At 41.9% G+C, this 20,550-nt stretch overlaps 21 pseudogenes; all 21 read right to left on the bottom strand.

Moving 5' to 3' along the window:
* Positions 1 to 137: 137 nt before the first annotated feature.
* On the bottom strand, positions 138 to 256 carry LOC137112827 (5S ribosomal RNA; annotated as a pseudogene).
* An 867-nt stretch (positions 257 to 1,123) lies between these two features.
* LOC137112826 (5S ribosomal RNA) lies at positions 1,124 to 1,242 on the bottom strand (annotated as a pseudogene).
* Positions 1,243 to 2,109: 867 nt separating this feature from the next.
* Positions 2,110 to 2,228, bottom strand: LOC137112824 (5S ribosomal RNA; annotated as a pseudogene).
* Positions 2,229 to 3,085: 857 nt separating this feature from the next.
* LOC137112847 (5S ribosomal RNA) lies at positions 3,086 to 3,204 on the bottom strand (annotated as a pseudogene).
* An 857-nt stretch (positions 3,205 to 4,061) lies between these two features.
* On the bottom strand, positions 4,062 to 4,180 carry LOC137113067 (5S ribosomal RNA; annotated as a pseudogene).
* Positions 4,181 to 5,047: 867 nt separating this feature from the next.
* LOC137112836 (5S ribosomal RNA) lies at positions 5,048 to 5,166 on the bottom strand (annotated as a pseudogene).
* An 857-nt stretch (positions 5,167 to 6,023) lies between these two features.
* Positions 6,024 to 6,142, bottom strand: LOC137113066 (5S ribosomal RNA; annotated as a pseudogene).
* Positions 6,143 to 7,000: 858 nt separating this feature from the next.
* On the bottom strand, positions 7,001 to 7,119 carry LOC137112823 (5S ribosomal RNA; annotated as a pseudogene).
* An 857-nt stretch (positions 7,120 to 7,976) lies between these two features.
* Positions 7,977 to 8,095, bottom strand: LOC137112825 (5S ribosomal RNA; annotated as a pseudogene).
* An 857-nt stretch (positions 8,096 to 8,952) lies between these two features.
* On the bottom strand, positions 8,953 to 9,071 carry LOC137112529 (5S ribosomal RNA; annotated as a pseudogene).
* Positions 9,072 to 9,938: 867 nt separating this feature from the next.
* LOC137112812 (5S ribosomal RNA) lies at positions 9,939 to 10,057 on the bottom strand (annotated as a pseudogene).
* Positions 10,058 to 10,914: 857 nt separating this feature from the next.
* LOC137112528 (5S ribosomal RNA) lies at positions 10,915 to 11,033 on the bottom strand (annotated as a pseudogene).
* Positions 11,034 to 11,900: 867 nt separating this feature from the next.
* Positions 11,901 to 12,019, bottom strand: LOC137112800 (5S ribosomal RNA; annotated as a pseudogene).
* Positions 12,020 to 12,876: 857 nt separating this feature from the next.
* On the bottom strand, positions 12,877 to 12,995 carry LOC137113064 (5S ribosomal RNA; annotated as a pseudogene).
* An 857-nt stretch (positions 12,996 to 13,852) lies between these two features.
* Positions 13,853 to 13,971, bottom strand: LOC137112822 (5S ribosomal RNA; annotated as a pseudogene).
* Positions 13,972 to 14,838: 867 nt separating this feature from the next.
* On the bottom strand, positions 14,839 to 14,957 carry LOC137112512 (5S ribosomal RNA; annotated as a pseudogene).
* Positions 14,958 to 15,814: 857 nt separating this feature from the next.
* LOC137113063 (5S ribosomal RNA) lies at positions 15,815 to 15,933 on the bottom strand (annotated as a pseudogene).
* Positions 15,934 to 16,790: 857 nt separating this feature from the next.
* LOC137112821 (5S ribosomal RNA) lies at positions 16,791 to 16,909 on the bottom strand (annotated as a pseudogene).
* An 866-nt stretch (positions 16,910 to 17,775) lies between these two features.
* Positions 17,776 to 17,894, bottom strand: LOC137112662 (5S ribosomal RNA; annotated as a pseudogene).
* Positions 17,895 to 18,751: 857 nt separating this feature from the next.
* Positions 18,752 to 18,870, bottom strand: LOC137112820 (5S ribosomal RNA; annotated as a pseudogene).
* An 867-nt stretch (positions 18,871 to 19,737) lies between these two features.
* LOC137112685 (5S ribosomal RNA) lies at positions 19,738 to 19,856 on the bottom strand (annotated as a pseudogene).
* Between the last annotated feature and the right edge of the window lie 694 nt (positions 19,857 to 20,550).

Raw genomic sequence — 20,550 nt, 5'->3', positions numbered from 1 at the left:
TGAAGCACGATGGTTGAAAAACCAATAAAGTAGCAAAACAGCAATGAAAGAACAAAATTTGATGAAAATAAAGAACAATTTCTATGAATAAATAGGCAGTAACACCAGCTTGTGCTGCCCGTAAACCCAAGCAAAAAAGCTTACAGCACCTGGTATTCCCAGGCGGTCTTCCTACCAAGTACTAACCAGGCCCGGCTCTATTTGGCTGCCGAGATCGGACGAGATCGGGCGCTTAGAGAGCGGTGTGGCCGTAAGCTGCATTTGACATCATCAACAGCTCTTAAAAACGCTGGAGAAGCAGAATGCATGACACTTGCTAAGAAGAAGATAAATGTGGCAAAGTACAAAGTACTATAACTGTACTGGTCTGTTACGCCCCTGTCCAGGGGGTCAGGGTGCAACATACAAAGATAAATTAGCATGTTCCCTCTCCGATCCCCAAACCAAAATCCAGGATCGAGATGTTCCAACAGAATGATATTTATTTTAAACGAAAGAAAGTGTCAAACAAAACATGACACTACAACTCAGGGCGAACCAAGGCCAACATAATAAACAAAATAAGCCATTTCCCACAGAAAGTGCTAGCTAGCCTGATAGAAATAAACAAACCAAAAGACAGTCGCTAACCCTAACTCCCTAATGTGAAAACAAGAGAAAACAATCAAAAGAAAATGGCTGTTCACCCCTACAGATTTAATACGAATTACAAAATATACAATTTATAAACAAAACCACGGCACAAAACCTAACAATTCAAAAATGCTAAATAAGGTTTGGAAACCAAGAACAGCAAACAGGTGCTGCTGCCAGAAAGAGCCTCGCTAGCTGTTGGGAACCGTACTTTTAAAACTCCAGGAAGTGTAGGATGGACCAATCAGCTTCCTGTACTGCCCCTCAATCCGGCCAATCAGGCAGGGCACCTATAAGAACGAGAAAATAAAAACAACACATATGGCCAGGACCGTAACATGGTCTACTAGTAATGAAGCACGATGGTTGAAAAACCAATAAAGTAGCAAAACAGCAATGAAAGAACAAAATTTGATGAAAATATAGAACAATTTCTATGAATAAATAGGCAGTAACACCAGCTTGTGCTGCCCGTAAACCCAAGCAAAAAAGCTTACAGCACCTGGTATTCCCAGGCGGTCTTCCTACCAAGTACTAACCAGGCCCGGCTCTATTTGGCTGCCGAGATCGGACGAGATCGGGCGCTTAGAGAGCGGTGTGGCCGTAAGCTGCATTTGACATCATCAACAGCTCTTAAAAACGCTGGAGAAGCAGAATGCATGACACTTGCTAAGAAGAAGATAAATGTGGCAAAGTACAAAGTACTATAACTGTACTGGTCTGTTACGCCCCTGTCCAGGGGGTCAGGGTGCAACATACAAAGATAAATTAGCATGTTCCCTCTCCGATCCCCAAACCAAACTCCAGTATCGAGATGTTCCAACAGAATAATATTTATTTTAAACGAAAGAAAGTGTCAAACAAAACATGACACTACAACTCAGGGCAAACCAAGGCCAACATAATAAACAAAATAAGCCATTTCCCACAGAAAGTGCTAGCTAGCCTGATAGAAATAAACAATCCAAAAGACAGTCGCTAACCCTAACTCCCTAATGTGAAAACAAGAGAAAACAATCAAAAGAAAATGGCTGTTCACCCCTACAGATTTAATACGAATTACAAAATATACAATTTATAAACAAAACCACGGCACAAAACCTAACAATTCAAAAATGCTAAATAAGGTTTGGAAACCAAGAACAGCAAACAGGTGCTGCTGCCAGAAAGAGCCTCGCTAGCTGTTGGGAACCGTACTTTTAAAACTCCAGGAAGTGTAGGATGGACCAATCAGCTTCCTGTACTGCCCCCCAATCCGGCCAATCAGGCAGGGCACCTATAAGAACAACAAATCAAAAACAACACATATGGCCAGGACCGTAACATGGTCTACTAGTAATGAAGCACGATGGTTGAAAAACCAATAAAGTAGCAAAACAGCAATGAAAGAACAAAATTTGATGAAAATATAGAACAATTTCTATGAATAAATAGGCAGTAACACCAGCTTGTGCTGCCCGTAAACCCAAGCAAAAAAGCTTACAGCACCTGGTATTCCCAGGCGGTCTTCCTACCAAGTACTAACCAGGCCCGGCTCTATTTGGCTGCCGAGATCGGACGAGATCGGGCGCTTAGAGAGCGGTGTGGCCGTAAGCTGCATTTGACATCATCAACAGCTCTTAAAAACGCTGGAGAAGCAGAATGCATGACACTTGCTAAGAAGAAGATAAATGTGGCAAAGTACAGAGTACTATAACTGTACTGGTCTGTTACGCCCCTGTCCAGGGGGTCAGGGTGCAACATACAAAGATAAATTAGCATGTTCCCTCTCCGATCCCCAAACCAAAATCCAGGATCGAGATGTTCCAACAGAATGATATTTATTTTAAACGAAAGAAAGTGTCAAACAAAACATGACACTACAACTCAGGGCGAACCAAGGCCAACATAATAAACAAAATAAGCCATTTCCCACAGAAAGTGCTAGCTAGCCTGATAGAAATAAACAAACCAAAAGACAGTCGCTAACCCTAACTCCCAAATGTGAAAACAATCCAAAGAAAATGGCAGTTCACCCCTACAGATTTAATACTATTTACAAAATATACAATTTATAAACAAAACCACGGCATAAAACCTAACAATTCAAAAATGCTAAATAAAGTTTGGAAACCAAGAACAGCAAACAGGTGCTGCTGCCAGAAAGAGCCTCGCTAGCTGTTGGGAACCGTACTTTTAAAACTCCAGGAAGTGTAGGATGGACCAATCAGCTTCCTGTACTGCCCCCCAATCCGGCCAATCAGGCAGGGCACCTATAAGAACAACAAAATAAAAACAACACATATGGCCAGGACCGTAACATGGTCTACTAGTAATGAAGCACGATGGTTGACAAACCAATAAAGTAGCAAAACAGCAATGAAAGAACAAAATTTGATGAAAATATAGAACAATTTCTATGAATAAATAGGCAGTAACACCAGCTTGTGCTGCCCGTAAACCCAAGCAAAAAAGCTTACAGCACCTGGTATTCCCAGGTGGTCTTCCTACCAAGTACTAACCAGGCCCGGCTCTATTTGGCTGCCGAGATCGGACGAGATCGGGCGCTTAGAGAGCGGTGTGGCCGTAAGCTGCATTTGACATCATCAACAGCTCTTAAAAACGCTGGAGAAGCAGAATGCATGACACTTGCTAAGAAGAAGATAAATGTGGCAAAGTACAAAGTACTATAACTGTACTGGTCTGTTACGCCCCTGTCCAGGGGGTCAGGGTGCAACATACAAAGATAAATTAGCATGTTCCCTCTCCGATCCCCAAACCAAAATCCAGGATCGAGATGTTCCAACAGAATGATATTTATTTTAAACGAAAGAAAGTGTCAAACAAAACATGACACTACAACTCAGGGCGAACCAAGGCCAACATAATAAACAAAATAAGCCATTTCCCACAGAAAGTGCTAGCTAGCCTGATAGAAATAAACAAACCAAAAGACAGTCGCTAACCCTAACTCCCTAATGTGAAAACAGTCCAAAGAAAATGGCTGTTCACCCCTACAGATTTAATACTATTTACAAAATATACAATTTATAAACAAAACCACGGCACAAAACCTAACAATTCAAAAATGCTAAATAAGGTTTGGAAACCAAGAACAGCAAACAGGTGCTGCCTCCAGAAAGAGCCTCGCTAGCTGTTGGGAACCGTACTTTTAAAACTCCAGGAAGTGTAGGATGGACCAATCAGCTTCCTGTACTGCCCCTCAATCCGGCCAATCAGGCAGGGCACCTATAAGAACAACATATCAAAAACAACACATATGGCCAGGACCGTAACATGGTCTACTAGTAATGAAGCACGATGGTTGACAAACCAATAAAGTAGCAAAACAGTAATGAAAGAACAAAATTTGATGAAAATATAGAACAATTTCTATGAATAAATAGGCAGTAACACCAGCTTGTGCTGCCCGTAAACCCAAGCAAAAAAGCTTACAGCACCTGGTATTCCCACGCGGTCTTCCTACCAAGTACTAACCAGGCCCGGCTCTATTTGGCTGCCGAGATCGGACGAGATCGGGCGCTTAGAGAGCGGTGTGGCCGTAAGCTGCATTTGACATCATCAACAGCTCTTAAAAACGCTGGAGAAGCAGAATGCATGACACTTGCTAAGACGAAGATAAATGTGGCAAAGTACAAAGTACTATAACTGTACTGGTCTGTTACGCCCCTGTCCAGGGGGTCAGGGTGCAACATACAAAGATAAATTAGCATGTTCCCTCTCCGATCCCCAAACCAAAATCCAGGACCGAGATGTTCCAACAGAATGATATTTATTTTAAACGAAAGAAAGTGTCAAACAAAACATGACACTACAACTCAGGGCGAACCAAGGCCAACATAATAAACAAAATAAGCCATTTCCCACAGAAAGTGCTAGCTAGCCTGATAGAAATAAACAAACCAAAAGACAGTCGCTAACCCTAACTCCCTAATGTGAAAACAAGAGAAAACAATCAAAAGAAAATGGCTGTTCACCCCTACAGATTTAATACGAATTACAAAATATACAATTTATAAACAAAACCACGGCACAAAACCTAACAATTCAAAAATGCTAAATAAGGTTTGGAAACCAAGAACAGCAAACAGGTGTTACTGCCAGAAAGAGCCTCGCTAGCTGTTGGGAACCGTACTTTTAAAACTCCAGGAAGTGTAGGATGGACCAATCAGCTTCCTGTACTGCCCCTCAATCCGGCCAATCAGGCAGGGCACCTATAAGAACGAGAAAATAAAAACAACACATATGGCCAGGACCGTAACATGGTCTACTAGTAATGTAGCACGATGGTTGAAAAACCAATAAAGTAGCAAAACAGCAATGAAAGAACAAAATTTGATGAAAATATAGAACAATTTCTATGAATAAATAGGCAGTAACACCAGCTTGTGCTGCCCGTAAACCCAAGCAAAAAAGCTTACAGCACCTGGTATTCCCAGGTGGTCTTCCTACCAAGTACTAACCAGGCCCGGCTCTATTTGGCTGCCGAGATCGGACGAGATCGGGCGCTTAGAGAGCGGTGTGGCCGTAAGCTGCATTTGACATCATCAACAGCTCTTAAAAACACTGGAGAAGCAGAATGCATGACACTTGCTAAGAAGAAGACAAATGTGGCAAAGTACAAAGTACTATAACTGTACTGGTCTGTTACGCCCCTGTCCAGGGGGTCAGGGTGCAACATACAAAGATAAATTAGCATGTTCCCTCTCCGATCCCCAAACCAAAATCCAGGATCGAGATGTTCCAACAGAATGATATTTATTTTAAACGAAAGAAAGTGTCAAACAAAACATGACACTACAACTCAGGGCGAACCAAGGCCAACATAATAAACAAAATAAGCCATTTCCCACAGAAAGTGCTAGCTAGCCTGATAGAAATAAACAAACCAAAAGACAGTCGCTAACCCTAACTCCCTAATGTGAAAACAGTCCAAAGAAAATGGCTGTTCACCCCTACAGATTTAATACTATTTACAAAATATACAATTTATAAACAAAACCACGGCACAAAACCTAACAATTCAAAAATGCTAAATAAGGTTTGGAAACCAAGAACAGCAAACAGGTGCTGCTGCCAGAAAGAGCCTCGCTAGCTGTTGGGAACCGTACTTTTAAAACTCCAGGAAGTGTAGGATGGACCAATCAGCTTCCTGTACTGCCCCTCAATCCGGCCAATAAGGCAGGGCACCTATAAGAACAACATATCAAAAACAACACATATGGCCAGGACCGTAACATGGTCTACTAGTAATGAAGCACGATGGTTGACAAACCAATAAAGTAGCAAAACAGTAATGAAAGAACAAAATTTGATGAAAATATAGAACAATTTCTATGAATAAATAGGCAGTAACACCAGCTTGTGCTGCCCGTAAACCCAAGCAAAAAAGCTTACAGCACCTGGTATTCCCACGCGGTCTTCCTACCAAGTACTAACCAGGCCCGGCTCTATTTGGCTGCCGAGATCGGACGAGATCGGGCGCTTAGAGAGCGGTGTGGCCGTAAGCTGCATTTGACATCATCAACAGCTCTTAAAAACGTTGGAGAAGCAGAATGCATGAAACTTGCTAAGACGAAGATAAATGTGGCAAAGTACAAAGTACTATAACTGTACTGGTCTGTTACGCCCCTGTCCAGGGGGTCAGGGTGCAACATACAAAGATAAATTAGCATGTTCCCTCTCCGATCCCCAAACCAAAATCCAGGATCGAGATGTTCCAACAGAATGATATTTATTTTAAACGAAAGAAAGTGTCAAACAAAACATGACACTACAACTCAGGGCGAACCAAGGCCAACATAATAAACAAAATAAGCCATTTCCCACAGAAAGTGCTAGCTAGCCTGATAGAAATAAACAAACCAAAACACAGTCGCTAACCCTAACTCCCTAATGTGAAAACAGTCCAAAGAAAATGGCTGTTCACCCCTACAGATTTAATACTATTTACAAAATATACAATTTATAAACAAAACCACGGCATAAAACCTAACAATTCAAAAATGCTAAATAAAGTTTGGAAACCAAGAACAGCAAACAGGTGCTGCTGCCAGAAAGAGCCTCGCTAGCTGTTGGGAACCGTACTTTTAAAACTCCAGGAAGTGTAGGATGGACCAATCAGCTTCCTGTACTGCCCCCCAATCCGGCCAATCAGGCAGGGCACCTATAAGAACAACAAAATAAAAACAACACATATGGCCAGGACCGTAACATGGTCTACTAGTAATGAAGCACGATGGTTTTAAAAACCAATAAAGTAGCAAAACAGCAATGAAAGAACAAAATTTGATGAAACTATAGAACAATTTCTATGAATAAATTGGCAGTAACACCAGCTTGTGCTGCCCGTAAACCCAAGCAAAAAAGCTTACAGCACCTGGTATTCCCAGGCGGTCTTCCTACCAAGTACTAACCAGGCCCGGCTCTATTTGGCTGCCGAGATCGGACGAGATCGGGCGCTTAGAGAGCGGTGTGGCCGTAAGCTGCATTTGACATCATCAACAGCTCTTAAAAACGCTGGAGAAGCAGAATGCATGACACTTGCTAAGAAGAAGATAAATGTGGCAAAGTACAAAGTACTATAACTGTACTGGTCTGTTACGCCCCTGTCCAGGGGGTCAGGGTGCAACATACAAAGATAAATTAGCATGTTCCCTCTCCGATCCCCAAACCAAAATCCAGGATCGAGATGTTCCAACAGAATGATATTTATTTTAAACGAAAGAAAGTGTCAAACAAAACATGACACTACAACTCAGGGCGAACCAAGGCCAACATAATAAACAAAATAAGCCATTTCCCACAGAAAGTGCTAGCTAGCCTGATAGAAATAAACAAACCAAAAGACAGTCGCTAACCCTAACTCCCAAATGTGAAAACAATCCAAAGAAAATGGCAGTTCAACCCTACAGATTTAATACTATTTACAAAATATACAATTTATAAACAAAACCACGGCATAAAACCTAACAATTCAAAAATGCTAAATAAAGTTTGGAAACCAAGAACACCAAACAGGTGCTGCTGCCAGAAAGAGCCTCGCTAGCTGTTGGGAACCGTACTTTTAAAACTCCAGGAAGTGTAGGATGGACCAATCAGCTTCCTGTACTGCCCCTCAATCCGGCCAATCAGGCAGGGCACCTATAAGAACGAGAAAATAAAAACAACACATATGGCCACGACCGTAACATGGTCTACTAGTAATGAAGCACGATGGTTGAAAAACCAATAAAGTAGCAAAACAGCAATGAAAGAACAAAATTTGATGAAAATATAGAACAATTTCTATGAATAAATAGGCAGTAACACCAGCTTGTGCTGCCCGTAAACCCAAGCAAAAAAGCTTACAGCACCTGGTATTCCCAGGTGGTCTTCCTACCAAGTACTAACCAGGCCCGGCTCTATTTGGCTGCCGAGATCGGACGAGATCGGGCGCTTAGAGAGCGGTGTGGCCGTAAGCTGCATTTGACATCATCAACAGCTCTTAAAAACGCTGGAGAAGCAGAATGCATGACACTTGCTAAGAAGAAGATAAATGTGGCAAAGTACAAAGTACTATAACTGTACTGGTCTGTTACGCCCCTGTCCAGGGGGTCAGGGTGCAACATACAAAGATAAATTAGCATGTTCCCTCTCCGATCCCCAAACCAAAATCCAGGATCGAGATGTTCCAACAGAATGATATTTATTTTAAACGAAAGAAAGTGTCAAACAAAACATGACACTACAACTCAGGGCGAACCAAGGCCAACATAATAAACAAAATAAGCCATTTCCCACAGAAAGTGCTAGCTAGCCTGATAGAAATAAACAAACCAAAAGACAGTCGCTAACCCTAACTCCCTAATGTGAAAACAGTCCAAAGAAAATGGCTGTTCACCCCTACAGATTTAATACTATTTACAAAATATACAATTTATAAACAAAACCACGGCACAAAACCTAACAATTCAAAAATGCTAAATAAGGTTTGGAAACCAAGAACAGCAAACAGGTGCTGCTGCCAGAAAGAGCCTCGCTAGCTGTTGGGAACCGTACTTTTAAAACTCCAGGAAGTGTAGGATGGACCAATCAGCTTCCTGTACTGCCCCTCAATCCGGCCAATCAGGCAGGGCACCTATAAGAACAACATATCAAAAACAACACATATGGCCAGGACCGTAACATGGTCTACTAGTAATGAAGCACGATGGTTGACAAACCAATAAAGTAGCAAAACAGTAATGAAAGAACAAAATTTGATGAAAATATAGAACAATTTCTATGAATAAATAGGCAGTAACACCAGCTTGTGCTGCCCGTAAACCCAAGCAAAAAAGCTTACAGCACCTGGTATTCCCACGCGGTCTTCCTACCAAGTACTAACCAGGCCCGGCTCTATTTGGCTGCCGAGATCGGCCGAGATCGGGCGCTTAGAGAGCGGTGTGGCCGTAAGCTGCGTTTGACATCATCAACAGCTCTTAAAAACGTTGGAGAAGCAGAATGCATGAAACTTGCTAAGACGAAGATAAATGTGGCAAAGTACAAAGTACTATAACTGTACTGGTCTGTTACGCCCCTGTCCAGGGGGTCAGGGTGCAACATACAAAGATAAATTAGCATGTTCCCTCTCCGATCCCCAAACCAAAATCCAGGATCGAGATGTTCCAACAGAATGATATTTATTTTAAACGAAAGAAAGTGTCAAACAAAACATGACACTACAACTCAGGGCGAACCAAGGCCAACATAATAAACAAAATAAGCCATTTCCCACAGAAAGTGCTAGCTAGCCTGATAGAAATAAACAAACCAAAAGACAGTCGCTAACCCTAACTCCCTAATGTGAAAACAAGAGAAAACAATCAAAAGAAAATGGCTGTTCACCCCTACAGATTTAATACGAATTACAAAATATACAATTTATAAACAAAACCACGGCACAAAACCTAACAATTCAAAAATGCTAAATAAGGTTTGGAAACCAAGAACAGCAAACAGGTGTTACTGCCAGAAAGAGCCTCGCTAGCTGTTGGGAACCGTACTTTTAAAACTCCAGGAAGTGTAGGATGGACCAATCAGCTTCCTGTACTGCCCCTCAATCCGGCCAATCAGGCAGGGCACCTATAAGAACGAGAAAATAAAAACAACACATATGGCCAGGACCGTAACATGGTCTACTAGTAATGTAGCACGATGGTTGAAAAACCAATAAAGTAGCAAAACAGCAATGAAAGAACAAAATTTGATGAAAATATAGAACAATTTCTATGAATAAATAGGCAGTAACACCAGCTTGTGCTGCCCGTAAACCCAAGCAAAAAAGCTTACAGCACCTGGTATTCCCAGGTGGTCTTCCTACCAAGTACTAACCAGGCCCGGCTCTATTTGGCTGCCGAGATCGGACGAGATCGGGCGCTTAGAGAGCGGTGTGGCCGTAAGCTGCATTTGACATCATCAACAGCTCTTAAAAACACTGGAGAAGCAGAATGCATGACACTTGCTAAGAAGAAGACAAATGTGGCAAAGTACAAAGTACTATAACTGTACTGGTCTGTTACGCCCCTGTCCAGGGGGTCAGGGTGCAACATACAAAGATAAATTAGCATGTTCCCTCTCCGATCCCCAAACCAAAATCCAGGATCGAGATGTTCCAACAGAATGATATTTATTTTAAACGAAAGAAAGTGTCAAACAAAACATGACACTACAACTCAGGGCGAACCAAGGCCAACATAATAAACAAAATAAGCCATTTCCCACAGAAAGTGCTAGCTAGCCTGATAGAAATAAACAAACCAAAAGACAGTCGCTAACCCTAACTCCCTAATGTGAAAACAGTCCAAAGAAAATGGCTGTTCACCCCTACAGATTTAATACTATTTACAAAATATACAATTTATAAACAAAACCACGGCACAAAACCTAACAATTCAAAAATGCTAAATAAGGTTTGGAAACCAAGAACAGCAAACAGGTGCTGCTGCCAGAAAGAGCCTCGCTAGCTGTTGGGAACCGTACTTTTAAAACTCCAGGAAGTGTAGGATGGACCAATCAGCTTCCTGTACTGCCCCTCAATCCGGCCAATCAGGCAGGGCACCTATAAGAACAACATATCAAAAACAACACATATGGCCAGGACCGTAACATGGTCTACTAGTAATGAAGCACGATGGTTGACAAACCAATAAAGTAGCAAAACAGTAATGAAAGAACAAAATTTGATGAAAATATAGAACAATTTCTATGAATAAATAGGCAGTAACACCAGCTTGTGCTGCCCGTAAACCCAAGCAAAAAAGCTTACAGCACCTGGTATTCCCACGCGGTCTTCCTACCAAGTACTAACCAGGCCCGGCTCTATTTGGCTGCCGAGATCGGCCGAGATCGGGCGCTTAGAGAGCGGTGTGGCCGTAAGCTGCGTTTGACATCATCAACAGCTCTTAAAAACGTTGGAGAAGCAGAATGCATGAAACTTGCTAAGACGAAGATAAATGTGGCAAAGTACAAAGTACTATAACTGTACTGGTCTGTTACGCCCCTGTCCAGGGGGTCAGGGTGCAACATACAAAGATAAATTAGCATGTTCCCTCTCCGATCCCCAAACCAAAATCCAGGATCGAGATGTTCCAACAGAATGATATTTATTTTAAACGAAAGAAAGTGTCAAACAAAACATGACACTACAACTCAGGGCGAACCAAGGCCAACATAATAAACAAAATAAGCCATTTCCCACAGAAAGTGCTAGCTAGCCTGATAGAAATAAACAAACCAAAAGACAGTCGCTAACCCTAACTCCCTAATGTGAAAACAAGAGAAAACAATCAAAAGAAAATGGCTGTTCACCCCTACAGATTTAATACGAATTACAAAATATACAATTTATAAACAAAACCACGGCACAAAACCTAACAATTCAAAAATGCTAAATAAGGTTTGGAAACCAAGAACAGCAAACAGGTGTTACTGCCAGAAAGAGCCTCGCTAGCTGTTGGGAACCGTACTTTTAAAACTCCAGGAAGTGTAGGATGGACCAATCAGCTTCCTGTACTGCCCCTCAATCCGGCCAATCAGGCAGGGCACCTATAAGAACGAGAAAATAAAAACAACACATATGGCCAGGACCGTAACATGGTCTACTAGTAATGTAGCACGATGGTTGAAAAACCAATAAAGTAGCAAAACAGCAATGAAAGAACAAAATTTGATGAAAATATAGAACAATTTCTATGAATAAATAGGCAGTAACACCAGCTTGTGCTGCCCGTAAACCCAAGCAAAAAAGCTTACAGCACCTGGTATTCCCAGGTGGTCTTCCTACCAAGTACTAACCAGGCCCGGCTCTATTTGGCTGCCGAGATCGGACGAGATCGGGCGCTTAGAGAGCGGTGTGGCCGTAAGCTGCATTTGACATCATCAACAGCTCTTAAAAACACTGGAGAAGCAGAATGCATGACACTTGCTAAGAAGAAGACAAATGTGGCAAAGTACAAAGTACTATAACTGTACTGGTCTGTTACGCCCCTGTCCAGGGGGTCAGGGTGCAACATACAAAGATAAATTAGCATGTTCCCTCTCCGATCCCCAAACCAAAATCCAGGATCGAGATGTTCCAACAGAATGATATTTATTTTAAACGAAAGAAAGTGTCAAACAAAACATGACACTACAACTCAGGGCGAACCAAGGCCAACATAATAAACAAAATAAGCCATTTCCCACAGAAAGTGCTAGCTAGCCTGATAGAAATAAACAAACCAAAAGACAGTCGCTAACCCTAACTCCCTAATGTGAAAACAGTCCAAAGAAAATGGCTGTTCACCCCTACAGATTTAATACTATTTACAAAATATACAATTTATAAACAAAACCACGGCACAAAACCTAACAATTCAAAAATGCTAAATAAGGTTTGGAAACCAAGAACAGCAAACAGGTGCTGCTGCCAGAAAGAGCCTCGCTAGCTGTTGGGAACCGTACTTTTAAAACTCCAGGAAGTGTAGGATGGACCAATCAGCTTCCTGTACTGCCCCTCAATCCGGCCAATCAGGCAGGGCACCTATAAGAACAACATATCAAAAACAACACATATGGCCAGGACCGTAACATGGTCTACTAGTAATGAAGCACGATGGTTGACAAACCAATAAAGTAGCAAAACAGTAATGAAAGAACAAAATTTGATGAAAATATAGAACAATTTCTATGAATAAATAGGCAGTAACACCAGCTTGTGCTGCCCGTAAACCCAAGCAAAAAAGCTTACAGCACCTGGTATTCCCACGCGGTCTTCCTACCAAGTACTAACCAGGCCCGGCTCTATTTGGCTGCCGAGATCGGACGAGATCGGGCGCTTAGAGAGCGGTGTGGCCGTAAGCTGCATTTGACATCATCAACAGCTCTTAAAAACGTTGGAGAAGCAGAATGCATGAAACTTGCTAAGACGAAGATAAATGTGGCAAAGTACAAAGTACTATAACTGTACTGGTCTGTTACGCCCCTGTCCAGGGGGTCAGGGTGCAACATACAAAGATAAATTAGCATGTTCCCTCTCCGATCCCCAAACCAAAATCCAGGATCGAGATGTTCCAACAGAATGATATTTATTTTAAACGAAAGAAAGTGTCAAACAAAACATGACACTACAACTCAGGGCGAACCAAGGCCAACATAATAAACAAAATAAGCCATTTCCCACAGAAAGTGCTAGCTAGCCTGATAGAAATAAACAAACCAAAACACAGTCGCTAACCCTAACTCCCTAATGTGAAAACAGTCCAAAGAAAATGGCTGTTCACCCCTACAGATTTAATACTATTTACAAAATATACAATTTATAAACAAAACCACGGCATAAAACCTAACAATTCAAAAATGCTAAATAAAGTTTGGAAACCAAGAACAGCAAACAGGTGCTGCTGCCAGAAAGAGCCTCGCTAGCTGTTGGGAACCGTACTTTTAAAACTCCAGGAAGTGTAGGATGGACCAATTAGCTTCCTGTACTGCCCCCCAATCCGGCCAATCAGGCAGGGCACCTATAAGAACAACAAAATAAAAACAACACATATGGCCAGGACCGTAACATGGTCTACTAGTAATGAAGCACGATGGTTGAAAAACCAATAAAGTAGCAAAACAGCAATGAAAGAACAAAATTTGATGAAAATAAAGAACAATTTCTATGAATAAATAGGCAGTAACACCAGCTTGTGCTGCCCGTAAACCCAAGCAAAAAAGCTTACAGCACCTGGTATTCCCAGGCGGTCTTCCTACCAAGTACTAACCAGGCCCGGCTCTATTTGGCTGCCGAGATCGGACGAGATCGGGCGCTTAGAGAGCGGTGTGGCCGTAAGCTGCATTTGACATCATCAACAGCTCTTAAAAACGCTGGAGAAGCAGAATGCATGACACTTGCTAAGAAGAAGATAAATGTGGCAAAGTACAAAGTACTATAACTGTACTGGTCTGTTACGCCCCTGTCCAGGGGGTCAGGGTGCAACATACAAAGATAAATTAGCATGTTCCCTCTCCGATCCCCAAACCAAAATCCAGGACCGAGATGTTCCAACAGAATGATATTTATTTTAAACGAAAGAAAGTGTCAAACAAAACATGACACTACAACTCAGGGCGAACCAAGGCCAACATAATAAACAAAATAAGCCATTTCCCACAGAAAGTGCTAGCTAGCCTGATAGAAATAAACAAACCAAAAGACAGTCGCTAACCCTAACTCCCTAATGTGAAAACAAGAGAAAACAATCAAAAGAAAATGGCTGTTCACCCCTACAGATTTAATACGAATTACAAAATATACAATTTATAAACAAAACCACGGCACAAAACCTAACAATTCAAAAATGCTAAATAAGGTTTGGAAACCAAGAACAGCAAACAGGTGTTACTGCCAGAAAGAGCCTCGCTAGCTGTTGGGAACCGTACTTTTAAAACTCCAGGAAGTGTAGGATGGACCAATCAGCTTCCTGTACTGCCCCTCAATCCGGCCAATCAGGCAGGGCACCTATAAGAACGAGAAAATAAAAACAACACATATGGCCACGACCGTAACATGGTCTACTAGTAATGAAGCACGATGGTTGAAAAACCAATAAAGTAGCAAAACAGCAATGAAAGAACAAAATTTGATGAAAATATAGAACAATTTCTATGAATAAATAGGCAGTAACACCAGCTTGTGCTGCCCGTAAACCCAAGCAAAAAAGCTTACAGCACCTGGTATTCCCAGGTGGTCTTCCTACCAAGTACTAACCAGGCCCGGCTCTATTTGGCTGCCGAGATCGGACGAGATTGGGCGCTTAGAGAGCGGTGTGGCCGTAAGCTGCATTTGACATCATCAACAGCTCTTAAAAACACTGGAGAAGCAGAATGCATGACACTTGCTAAGAAGAAGACAAATGTGGCAAAGTACAAAGTACTATAACTGTACTGGTCTGTTACGCCCCTGTCCAGGGGGTCAGGGTGCAACATACAAAGATAAATTAGCATGTTCCCTCTCCGATCCCCAAACCAAAATCCAGGATCGAGATGTTCCAACAGAATGATATTTATTTTAAACGAAAGAAAGTGTCAAACAAAACATGACACTACAACTCAGGGCGAACCAAGGCCAACATAATAAACAAAATAAGCCATTTCCCACAGAAAGTGCTAGCTAGCCTGATAGAAATAAACAAACCAAAAGACAGTCGCTAACCCTAACTCCCTAATGTGAAAACAGTCCAAAGAAAATGGCTGTTCACCCCTACAGATTTAATACTATTTACAAAATATACAATTTATAAACAAAACCACGGCACAAAACCTAACAATTCAAAAATGCTAAATAAGGTTTGGAAACCAAGAACAGCAAACAGGTGCTGCTGCCAGAAAGAGCTTCGCTAGCTGTTGGGAACCGTACTTTTAAAACTCCAGGAAGTGTAGGATGGACCAATCAGCTTCCTGTACTGCCCCTCAATCCGGCCAATCAGGCAGGGCACCTATAAGAACAACATATCAAAAACAACACATATGGCCAGGACCGTAACATGGTCTACTAGTAATGAAGCACGATGGTTGACAAACCAATAAAGTAGCAAAACAGTAATGAAAGAACAAAATTTGATGAAAATATAGAACAATTTCTATGAATAAATAGGCAGTAACACCAGCTTGTGCTGCCCGTAAACCCAAGCAAAAAAGCTTACAGCACCTGGTATTCCCACGCGGTCTTCCTACCAAGTACTAACCAGGCCCGGCTCTATTTGGCTGCCGAGATCGGACGAGATCGGGCGCTTAGAGAGCGGTGTGGCCGTAAGCTGCGTTTGACATCATCAACAGCTCTTAAAAACGTTGGAGAAGCAGAATGCATGAAACTTGCTAAGACGAAGATAAATGTGGCAAAGTACAAAGTACTATAACTGTACTGGTCTGTTACGCCCCTGTCCAGGGGGTCAGGGTGCAACATACAAAGATAAATTAGCATGTTCCCTCTCCGATCCCCAAACCAAAATCCAGGATCGAGATGTTCCAACAGAATGATATTTATTTTAAACGAAAGAAAGTGTCAAACAAAACATGACACTACAACTCAGGGCGAACCAAGGCCAACATAATAAACAAAATAAGCCATTTCCCACAGAAAGTGCTAGCTAGCCTGATAGAAATAAACAAACCAAAACACAGTCGCTAACCCTAACTCCCTAATGTGAAAACAGTCCAAAGAAAATGGCTGTTCACCCCTACAGATTTAATACTATTTACAAAATATACAATTTATAAACAAAACCACGGCATAAAACCTAACAATTCAAAAATGCTAAATAAAGTTTGGAAACCAAGAACAGCAAACAGGTGCTGCTGCCAGAAAGAGCCTCGCTAGCTGTTGGGAACCGTACTTTTAAAACTCCAGGAAGTGTAGGATGGACCAATCAGCTTCCTGTACTGCCCCCCAATCCGGCCAATCAGGCAGGGCACCTATAAGAACAACAAAATAAAAACAACACATATGGCCAGGACCGTAACATGGTCTACTAGTAATGAAGCACGATGGTTGAAAAACCAATAAAGTAGCAAAACAGCAATGAAAGAACAAAATTTGATGAAAATAAAGAACAATTTCTATGAATAAATAGGCAGTAACACCAGCTTGTGCTGCCCGTAAACCCAAGCAAAAAAGCTTACAGCACCTGGTATTCCCAGGCGGTCTTCCTACCAAGTACTAACCAGGCCCGGCTCTATTTGGCTGCCGAGATCGGACGAGATCGGGCGCTTAGAGAGCGGTGTGGCCGTAAGCTGCATTTGATATCATCAACAGCTCTTAAAAACGCTGGAGAAGCAGAATGCATGACACTTGCTAAGACGAAGATAAATGTGGCAAAGTACAAAGTACTATAACTGTACTGGTCTGTTACGCCCCTGTCCAGGGGGTCAGGGTGCAACATACAAAGATAAATTAGCATGTTCCCTCTCCGATCCCCAAACCAAAATCCAGGACCGAGATGTTCCAACAGAATGATATTTATTTTAAACGAAAGAAAGTGTCAAACAAAACATGACACTACAACTCAGGGCGAACCAAGGCCAACATAATAAACAAAATAAGCCATTTCCCACAGAAAGTGCTAGCTAGCCTGATAGAAATAAACAAACCAAAAGACAGTCGCTAACCCTAACTCCCTAATGTGAAAACAAGAGAAAACAATCAAAAGAAAATGGCTGTTCACCCCTACAGATTTAATACGAATTACAAAATATACAATTTATAAACAAAACCACGGCACAAAACCTAACAATTCAAAAATGCTAAATAAGGTTTGAAACCAAGAACAGCAAACAGGTGTTACTGCCAGAAAGAGCCTCGCTAGCTGTTGGGAACCGTACTTTTAAAACTCCAGGAAGTGTAGGATGGACCAATCAGCTTCCTGTACTGCCCCTCAATCCGGCCAATCAGGCAGGGCACCTATAAGAACGAGAAAATAAAAACAACACATATGGCCAGGACCGTAACATGGTCTACTAGTAATGAAGCACGATGGTTGAAAAACCAATAAAGTAGCAAAACAGCAATGAAAGAACAAAATTTGATGAAAATATAGAACAATTTCTATGAATAAATAGGCAGTAACACCAGCTTGTGCTGCCCGTAAACCCAAGCAAAAAAGCTTACAGCACCTGGTATTCCCAGGTGGTCTTCCTACCAAGTACTAACCAGGCCCGGCTCTATTTGGCTGCCGAGATCGGACGAGATTGGGCGCTTAGAGAGCTGTGTGGCCGTAAGCTGCATTTGACATCATCAACAGCTCTTAAAAACACTGGAGAAGCAGAATGCATGACACTTGCTAAGAAGAAGACAAATGTGGCAAAGTACAAAGTACTATAACTGTACTGGTCTGTTACGCCCCTGTCCAGGGGGTCAGGGTGCAACATACAAAGATAAATTAGCATGTTCCCTCTCCGATCCCCAAACCAAAATCCAGGATCGAGATGTTCCAACAGAATGATATTCATTTTAAACGAAAGAAAGTGTCAAACAAAACATGACACTACAACTCAGGGCGAACCAAGGCCAACATAATAAACAAAATAAGCCATTTCCCACAGAAAGTGCTAGCTAGCCTGATAGAAATAAACAAACCAAAAGACAGTCGCTAACCCTAACTCCCTAATGTGAAAACAGTCCAAAGAAAATGGCTGTTCACCCCTACAGATTTAATACTATTTACAAAATATACAATTTATAAACAAAACCACGGCACAAAACCTAACAATTCAAAAATGCTAAATAAGGTTTGGAAACCAAGAACAGCAAACAGGTGCTGCTGCCAGAAAGAGCCTCGCTAGCTGTTGGGAACCGTACTTTTAAAACTCCAGGAAGTGTAGGATGGACCAATCAGCTTCCTGTACTGCCCCTCAATCCGGCCAATCAGGCAGGGCACCTATAAGAACAACATATCAAAAACAACACATATGGCCAGGACCGTAACATGGTCTACTAGTAATGAAGCACGATGGTTGAAAAACCAATAAAGTAGCAAAACAGCAATGAAAGAACAAAATTTGATGAAAATATAGAACAATTTCTATGAATAAATAGGCAGTAACACCAGCTTGTGCTGCCCGTAAACCCAAGCAAAAAAGCTTACAGCACCTGGTATTCCCAGGCGGTCTTCCTACCAAGTACTAACCAGGCCCGGCTCTATTTGGCTGCCGAGATCGGACGAGATCGGGCGCTTAGAGAGCGGTGTGGCCGTAAGCTGCATTTGACATCATCAACAGCTCTTAAAAACGCTGGAGAAGCAGAATGCATGACACTTGCTAAGAAGAAGATAAATGTGGCAAAGTACAAAGTACTATAACTGTACTGGTCTGTTACGCCCCTGTCCAGGGGGTCAGGGTGCAACATACAAAGATAAATTAGCATGTTCCCTCTCCGATCCCCAAACCAAAATCCAGGATCGAGATGTTCCAACAGAATGATATTTATTTTAAACGAAAGAAAGTGTCAAACAAAACATGACACTACAACTCAGGGCGAACCAAGGCCAACATAATAAACAAAATAAGCCATTTCCCACAGAAAGTGCTAGCTAGCCTGATAGAAATAAACAAACCAAAACACAGTCGCTAACCCTAACTCCCTAATGTGAAAACAAGAGAAAACAATCAAAAGAAAATGGCTGTTCACCCCTACAGATTTAATACGAATTACAAAATATACAATTTATAAACAAAACCACGGCACAAAACCTAACAATTCAAAAATGCTAAATAAGGTTTGGAAACCAAGAACAGCAAACAGGTGTTACTGCCAGAAAGAGCCTCGCTAGCTGTTGGGAACCGTACTTTTAAAACTCCAGGAAGTGTAGGATGGACCAATCAGCTTCCTGTACTGCCCCTCAATCCGGCCAATCAGGCAGGGCACCTATAAGAACGAGAAAATAAAAACAACACATATGGCCAGGACCGTAACATGGTCTACTAGTAATGAAGCACGATGGTTGAAAAACCAATAAAGTAGCAAAACAGCAATGAAAGAACAAAATTTGATGAAAATATAGAACAATTTCTATGAATAAATAGGCAGTAACACCAGCTTGTGCTGCCCGTAAACCCAAGCAAAAAAGCTTACAGCACCTGGTACTCCCAGGTGGTCTTCCTACCAAGTACTAACCAGGCCCGGCTCTATTTGGCTGCCGAGATCGGACGAGATTGGGCACTTAGAGAGCTGTGTGGCCGTAAGCTGCATTTGACATCATCAACAGCTCTTAAAAACACTGGAGAAGCAGAATGCATGACACTTGCTAAGAGGAAGACAAATGTGGCAAAGTACAAAGTACTATAACTGTACTGGTCTGTTACGCCCCTGTCCAGGGGGTCAGGGTGCAACATACAAAGATAAATTAGCATGTTCCCTCTCCGATCCCCAAACCAAAATCCAGGATCGAGATGTTCCAACAGAATGATATTCATTTTAAACGAAAGAAAGTGTCAAACAAAACATGACACTACAACTCAGGGCGAACCAAGGCCAACATAATAAACAAAATAAGCCATTTCCCACAGAAAGTGCTAGCTAGCCTGATAGAAATAAACAAACCAAAAGACAGTCGCTAACCCTAACTCCCTAATGTGAAAACAGTCCAAAGAAAATGGCTGTTCACCCCTACAGATTTAATACTATTTACAAAATATACAATTTATAAACAAAACCACGGCACAAAACCTAACAATTCAAAAATGCTAAATAAGGTTTGGAAACCAAGAACAGCAAACAGGTGCTGCTGCCAGAAAGAGCCTCGCTAGCTGTTGGGAACCGTACTTTTAAAACTCCAGGAAGTGTAGGATGGACCAATCAGCTTCCTGTACTGCCCCTCAATCCGGCCAATCAGGCAGGGCACCTATAAGAACAACATATCAAAAACAACACATATGGCC

This window comes from Channa argus, unplaced genomic scaffold (assembly GCF_033026475.1).
Source record: "Channa argus isolate prfri unplaced genomic scaffold, Channa argus male v1.0 Contig014, whole genome shotgun sequence".
NCBI classification, from domain to species: Eukaryota; Metazoa; Chordata; class Actinopteri; order Anabantiformes; family Channidae; genus Channa; species Channa argus.
This window is presented reverse-complemented; position numbering and strand designations above follow the sequence as displayed.